Here is an 8,441-nt window from a genome sequence, read left to right as displayed (position 1 = left end):
ACCCGCCTCTGAAGGCAATCTCCTGCCCATACGTGAGTGAAGCCCCAGCTCCCACTATCCAAGTGGTCCAGGACTCACTCGATGAAGCTTTGAAGTTCTCCGAAAGTGCCCTAATTTGCCGGTTCAATGGTTTTTGCCGCGGGCTGATAGCACTCCACAATTGGATCTCGGAGGTATGGAAGCCTATCATTTTGATGAAATTAATATCTACCCCTGTGCTAGAGGTTTCTTTATAGTAGATTTTGAAAATCCTGAAAGCAGACAATGTATTCTAGACTCCGGCCCTTGGTTTTGGGAAAATTAGGGCTATTCATGAAGCCATGGAACCCATCATTCGATCCCTCTACAGCAGTGATAACCTCAGCACCAGTTTGGGTGAGATTGCCAAGCCTACCCTTGCATCTCTGGAATCTCTCCTCGCTAAAAGCCATCGGAAATGCAATTGGGAAATTTTACTGCAGGTGCCCAGAAACAGAGGAATATGCCAGAACCACCTATGCACGCATCTGCGTGAAATGGATTTCAGCGCCGGATTCCAGCTGAAATAAACCTAACAAGTAAAGACTATGTGTGGAACCAGAAGCTTGATTATGAAAGTGTCCTCTTCAGATGTCGATCGTGCTTTGAGACGGGGCATCTAGCAAAAATTGCCCAAAAGCCTCTAAGAAAAATTTTGCTAGAAAAAACCACCACAGATCTACATGGTGGGAAGGAGCACAAAAAGAACACTACACTGTCATCAAAGAAGAAGAATATTCTAGAGAAAATGAGTCACAAAGAAATCAAGGAAGAAGGAAGCAACTCTCAAAACAAGCAAGGAGAAAGCCCGCCCCAACAAATCAACAGTTATGAGGATTTGAATACGCCGAAAATAAATCTTCATCTGACTATTTTCAAAAGAACGAACACAATAGATCGTGAAGCTAAGACACCAATGTCCCAAGAACCAGACGAGATGAAGGAGATGCAAGACAAAGGAAGTTGGAAGACCGTAGAGAAAAGAAAGAAAGCTACAACACCAATCTCGCCAGAAAGACGAGGAGCCAGACAAGTAAAAATTAAGAAAATTGTAGGTCCGATAGACCAATTTGGTCTGAGTGGACGTTAACCATCATCATCATCATCAATAAATTAGATTTTTTAACGCAGTTGTCTATAACGCGATTTTTTTAAAGTCTTTTTGGCGGGTTTTTCCGGTCAAAATCCGGCAGGAATTTATTGGAATCACAATTTTGATAGCTAGTTTCTGCACAATGAAAGTGTCCCAGGGGTTTTCGAGGGTGCTGAATCCAAATATGCAGTTAAAAAACCATTTTAACTGCAACAAATCAAGATTTAACCTCAATTTCTTCCGCCGGATTCCGTCACCGGAATCTCTAAAAAGTCGCATTATAGACAACTCCTTTTGAAATTAACTAATTAGATTTTTTCAGTATATTATTATTATAGTTAAGATGAATGTAAAAACATTAAAATTGAATATATATATATATATGCATTTTAATTTTTTGATATAGATTAAAAAAATTTAGAAATCCTTTTTTAATAGTAATAAAAATAAGAGATTATAGATTTCCATATTCTATAATCATAATAGTGTTGTTTCTAGAGGTCATTGCTGATTGTATTTTACCAGCATTGTATTCAAGGTTTCGGTGGACATTCTATCTCTTTCTAATGACCAATTAAAGCACAATGATTACAAAAGAGGGTATGAAAGTTTAAATAGGTATTTTCTAAGTATTCTACTTCAATTGGTCTTCAACTAGTTCAATTGGTCTTTAACTGGTTCAACTAGTCCTTGAGGATGGGTGGAGTGTCCCTCAAACTTTGGACACAATCCTAGCAAAATGCATACAATAATGACCTCCAAAAAAACACTATTACAGTAATAAAAAAATTTAGAATTCATAATTTAGAAAGAATTACTAAGAAGTCAGATATAATATGTCTCAAGAGACTCCAACCTATATATTGGGAAACAAATTATTCACTAAACTATTCAAACTAAAATCTTTCAACAAAATTTTAGAAATCTTAAAACATTTTAATTTGTATATTTATCATAAAAATATATGTTTTAAAAACTATAAGTTATATTTTAATGTTTAAATTTAAAATAACAATAATAATAATAATAATTTATATATTTATAATAAAAAATCATATTTTTTATATAATAAAAATGTTTTAATGAGCATTATATCTATATTTATTTTGAAAATTTTATTAATGGATAAAAAACACTTTTTATATAAATTTTATTAACCATTATGAAAAAGACATTTAAAAAAAAATATTAAAATAATTTGAGAATATAAGTATTTAACCTTGTTATATTTTAACGTAGTTATTATTCCCTATCAAGATAAGATTTTAGCAAGTGATTTTCTTGTTAATCACTATTAGTTTATTATTGACCAATGCAATGTATAATATTTAATTTGAAAAAAATATGTATTTTTCAATATTATATATATTTATATATATATATATATTTCAAACATTTTATTGGACTTGAAGGTCTTATTGCAACATTAACACGCCATAATTTATAGATATGGTTGTAATATTTATACATGGTTTTTAAATATTTGTGGAGAAATTGTTTGTTTTTAAGCAGAATAGAAAACCATCCAAAAATAAAATCTTTGAAAATAGCTCATTCTCAAATAAATAACATGTTTAATATCAATTGCTTTCCGTCATAATTTAAGTAAAATTTTACATTAAAAAAAACTTATAATGCATAAATACAAAAAGCATGAAAAATGTAAATCAACACCTATTATTTAATATGCAAAAAGGTTATATATAATGAAATGAAATGATATTTTAAGGTCCACTAGACTAAAAATAGTCTATAAGACCATTAGTTCCCTGTTTTGCAAATGTTCTCATAACTTTTTCTGATGTCTTTGAATACATCACATTCTAAAATGAATTACAAAATGAAATATTTTTCTAATTCCATATATTTTCCGTTTCAAACACTCAAAACGCTTTAAACTAAGAAGTTATAAGTGATAACGGAACCACCCATTCCATACGCATGCATTTCAAAATTTGAATTCTCTACATGATATAGATGAAAGCGCTCTTATAATTGTCGGGTTTGATTTTATTTTTGATATCAGAGTATTTATTTGGTTTTAAATTATTAATGTTTTAATTTAATTTTTAATATTTTTAATCGTAAAAAAATATTTTAAATTATAAAAAAAAAAACAAATTTTTAGTTTTTAATATATTTTATTATTAAAAAAATTATTTGGTTTTAAATTATAAATATTTTTATTTGATTTCTAATATTTTTAATATTAAAAATTCGTATTTAATTTTTTAATTGTAAAAATTTATTTGATTATTAATATATTGGAATTTATAAAAAAAATGGTGCTAAAAAAGAAGACAAATCCAATATCTTGATTGTAAAAAAATTATTTTATTTTTAATATATTTGAATTTATTAAAGATTTATTGAAAAAAAAAATTAAAATTTTTAAAGTTTTATTAAGAAAAAAGAAAAAACCAAGTATGGATAACATGTAGTAGAGATCTTGGATAGGGTGACCGGTATGCAAAAGAGGGGGAGGTGGGTTGCCACTACTTCTTTATGTCAAATGGTTGAGGACGTGGCAACATGCTCCCATAACCAAACTTTATATGTTGTCACGTTGAGGAGCCTCAGTCAAGGACTTAGTTAGCCCTAGTATTATGCTGATCTATGCCATTTGTATTGAATCTAGCTTGAAATGCTAGGCCATGGCTAGTCTCGCTCGTGCAAAGTGTAATTATCATTCCTTGTTATCTTCCACCTCCCTCCTGAAATCTTTACTTATTCCCCTTCTCATTCTTGACTAGCTCAAGTTTTGGGTTGTTATGGTCATTACATTTTATGTGTGCCCATGCAAATCGTTTTGTGGGCACTAGCTGGCCCACTTTTGTGAGCTTTAGCTAGGCCTAGCTCTCTCGCCCTGCTCCCCCTCCTGTTCTCCTCTAATTGGCAAATCCTACTTCCATGGACGACGACTCTAAAACATGGCACACTGAGCAATTGTTTCCATTATCACTCCAAAGTGCCATGCACGTTGTTAACCTTGTAGTGAATCCTTCAAGCGCATAAGGGGTGAACCTCTCCAAACATCAATAGACTTTTGTCAGCATTGGCTTCTATTCTAGTTTTAATCCCCTCCATAGTCTTATTTTCATTTTGGCTTGTGTTCTTTCTCCAGTCTCATCTTTGGATTCTCATGAGTCTGATTTCATTCCCTACAACCTCCCTTCTTTTGCGGCCTAGTTATCCTTCTTTGGCTTGCCCTTGTTACTCTCATATACTTGTTGTGTATATCTATTGGTGTGTCAATCACGTCGCCCCTGACTTCTCCCATTATTGTCAAATTCAATCCTTTGGTTGGCTTCTGCCCACCCCTGCTTTTCATACTATGTGGTTATCTTTGGTCTTTAGCCACTTGCTCTTGTCCCCATCCTATTGTTGGCATTGATGTGTGTTGGATATGTGTTGTTGGTTGGAATTGATGTCAACTTGGTTGCTTGGGTTGCAAGTGAGTTGGTTATGCATGTGTATGTGTGGTTGCAGATGGCTACTAGCATGGATATGTGGGGATGGAGCAGTGATTTGCAAGTGATACATAGAGAGTGTGAGCAAAGGTTGTCATGGTCTTTATGTTCATGTTGTTGTTATTGAATTGGATGATGGTTTGTTGTAGTTGCCTTGATGATTAGTTGTGCATTTGTGTTGCATGGTCAATACAAAGTAGAGATATGATGATCTCCTTGATCATCTTGTTGCATACAGGTGTTGATGGATGCTACAGGGTTTAGAGTTAAGGAGCCTTATTGATAAGGTCTCCATGTCCCAGAGTAGGTCCACATGTTGATGCTATGATATATAGGGCTTGGAGAGGAATTGCGATGGTTGTACAGGTGTTGGAGGATGTCTGATAGGTGCTGGAGCTACATACTAATGGCAGATATGTTCTAGAGAAGTTTGATGGCCCAGATGTTTAGTATGGATGTTGGTTGGCATCCTAATCAACCTAGTTTTACTTGTGATGGTGTTGGTGATATGGTAGTGACTTGGTGAAGTGTTGTAGAGGTGTGAGTGACTTTCAGAGGTCCTATTGAGGCTTTTCAAGCTTTGGAAGAAGGTTGAGTAGAATCTGAGCTGATTTCACTGATTTTTTACCATCATCTACCCCAATCACATGGGTGATGGGTCATGGGAGCAACTGAAAAGCTTCAGTCACTGGCAAACATGCCTATGGGTGCTTTTGAAGGTTCCAGTCGCATGGAACCAATGCGACTAGGGGATTCACAAGTTTTTCTCCGCATTCCTCGCGCTACTCAATTGATTTTTGTGTTGTGGCGATGTTCTTGATCGAAATTTTTCGACGTATGGTCAAAAAAGTTCTTGGAGCCTCTAGAAGTTGAACAAGGTTGAAGATATCAAAGGGTTAGTGGAGTTAGTGGTTAATTTGGTCAAAAAGCCTATCTCAACTAAATCTGAAGCGTGTGAAAAGAATTGTTTAGTGATCCATAACCCGTAACATTTACTAAGTGACTTAACAAAGAAAAATGATAAATAGAGGAAGGGTTTGAGTCTATTGGGTTGGTGGTCTTGAGAGTGTGTGAGTATGCCATTGTGAGGCATTGTGAGAGAGCAGAGATTGCAACAACTGCTTACATTGTTTTGCAGAGTTTTATTAGAGAATTGTATGCAAAAATCAGAGATAGAGTTGAGAAGAAGATTCAAAATTTGTGTGTTGTTTGTGGCAGAAAATTGGGAGCTTGTGGTGTATTTGAGAGCAGTGTTTTGGTGTGAGAAGAAGTGAAGAAATAACTCTCTCCAGGACAAAGTTCTTGATTTAGATTTGTTGTGAAAAATGATGGTGTTGTTGGGTTTCTCATGTTGGGCAGATTGAGAACCTAGTATGAAACATTTATGAAACGTGGTTTGCATGGATGAATTGAAGGAGTGGAAGCTTTAGAGTAGATAGTGATTTGGCAGATTCAGTAGAAGGAAGATATTTCTCCATCCAGTTGGAGTTGGATAGTCCAATAGTAGTTGGGAAAGGATCGTTGGTCGTGGGAGCTTCCAGCGGATATATTTTCGTAGATCCGTGAGAGAAACAATATTCATGTTTGATATGTGTCATCATATTGTAAAGGAAGTTGAGTCTACCGGCTAATGGATGTAAGCTAATCCATGTAAAATTTGTTCAACATATTAATAAAATAATTGAGCAGTGCAGCAGTAGTTGGGTGGTTTTCTCCCGAAAGGGTTTCCACCATAAATACTTATGTTGTTATGTGTGCTTGTTTGTGTTGATGTTTCTCATGTTACTATTTTATGAGTTATTGTTGCTTTATATTTTTTATAAACTAATATGGTGGATGTCTGTGGCTATTTGATATTGTGGTAAAAAGTTTTTAAAATTGATATAAAGGCCATCACTACTGATTCACCCCCCCCCCAAGTAGTGAACACATTTCCAACACCTATGTGGTTGTTATTTCTTGGAATTCTGCTCTCCCCCTTTGCCTTGGACCTTTAGATTATGTCCTTATGTTGTTGCTTTTCCCATGGCCCGACAACGGGCACTTGTTCGCAAAGGTGAAGCATATTATCAGGAGTATGCCTCTTAGGGCCACTCCCGAACTCACCAACACTTGGAAGAAATTACTGCCAAATTCCAAGATCTCAACCCTAAACCCATTCAGGAAGAATTCGCCCGCCTAGAACATGAAGAAGCCTCGACATGGCAACAAATCTAACATAGGGATTCTCACTAAGCTAGCTGACTAGGTTCTGAATGTGGGCCACACTGGAGGCAACTTCAACCAATACATGTACACCATCAACCTATACTTGCACTTGAAGTTTCTCTTGGGTAGCATTTTAATGAATCGTTTTGAGCACAGAGAAAATATATTTCACTCTGTGGAACACCTCCATCAACACCCAATGCTTGGATCATATTAACCACCACTTGGGTATTCCTCCTCTGAATAGTAGAAACCCCAACAATAGTGAAGTCTCAATTCAAGTTGTTGCTACTTATTCAAATCCCTCTACTTAATTCCTCTATGGTAATTTTGTATTTTGATCTTATAATCTATTTCGTCGGCCTACTCAACCTGAATTAGTGCACTCATCTTAGTCTTTTAGTTTCTATGACTATTTTCATATCTAACGTCTCTCCATGTAGAATGCAAATTTGGAGATGGTAGGCTAGCTAGTGAAATATTGATGTAAACTTGTTTACTCTTTCATGTACATTTCCATTTAGAAGGAGTTAAAAAATAAATGAAACAAACATGCTAGTACATTATCAAGGGAAGAGGAAGGGAGTGGAATAAGGTAAAACTTAGTATAAATAATATTGTAACAAAAGAATATTTTGTTATTAAGGAAAGAGGAAAGAGTGAAATTTTATTTTATTAATAAAATATTTTGTATTTAATTAAAAAAAAGGGGGGGGAAAGGCTACCAATAAAATTTTAAAGAGTAAGGTTTGTTAATAGAAATATTTATTTGATTTTTAATATATATAATTTTATTATAGGTGAAAAAAAAAAGGGAAGAAGAAGAGAAAGTGTGTAAAGTATTTTAGTATCTAAGTGAACAAAAGGGAATTTTGAGTATTTTATGTTGTACTCATTTTAAGATTAACAAATTACATGTTATCAATATTTTATTTTTAATATATTTGTTATAGTTAAGATGAATGTGAAAATTATAAATTCAAATTCAAATGTATTATTTTTGGTATAATACACTTGTATTTTACGTTTTTTTTATATAGATTAAAAAAGAAATTTTAATGTTTAGAATTATATATATATATATAATCATGTTTTTAGTATAATAAAGTATTATCTATATTTTTGGTATAATAAAGTTATATTTTCATGTTTAAATTTATTTATTTATATTTTTGGTATAATAAAGTTTTTTTTTTTTTTTTTTTTTTTTTTTTTTTTTTTTTGCTTTTTTGTTTTTTGCTTTTGTTTTTTTTTTTTTTTAATTAGTTCACTTCTATATTGATACAAAATATTTTTACATAGAGGCAGCGGCCTCGAGAAGTCTAACCAGAGAGGCGGCGTACTCACATTACACATAGCTGAAAATTGACCAAAAAGAATAGCTAATGACTGACTAGAACAAGGACCATGACTAGAACATAGAGACAGAATACAACATTGTCAAAACTGTAGACTGACAGAGGACCAAAACGACTTGACTAAGCTTATACATATGAACAAGGGAGCGTTGCCCAGGTCCAAAGCTGTAATCGAAGTCGTAAAGAACTATACCCTTAACTTTGAACAAACAGGGAAACTACAACCAAAGAACGAAGACCTGGTTATTCATCATGAGCAGTGGAAGGCGCTTCTTCCACGATTCGACATCCAAA

The sequence above is a fragment of the Pinus tabuliformis genome, chromosome 8 (assembly GCF_031772625.1).
Source record: "Pinus tabuliformis cultivar Carrire ecotype Pingquan chromosome 8, CPIR1, whole genome shotgun sequence".
Taxonomy (NCBI): domain Eukaryota; kingdom Viridiplantae; phylum Streptophyta; class Pinopsida; order Pinales; family Pinaceae; genus Pinus; species Pinus tabuliformis.
The sequence above is the reverse complement of the archived record's forward strand: the minus strand, read 5'-3'. Positions refer to the sequence as shown.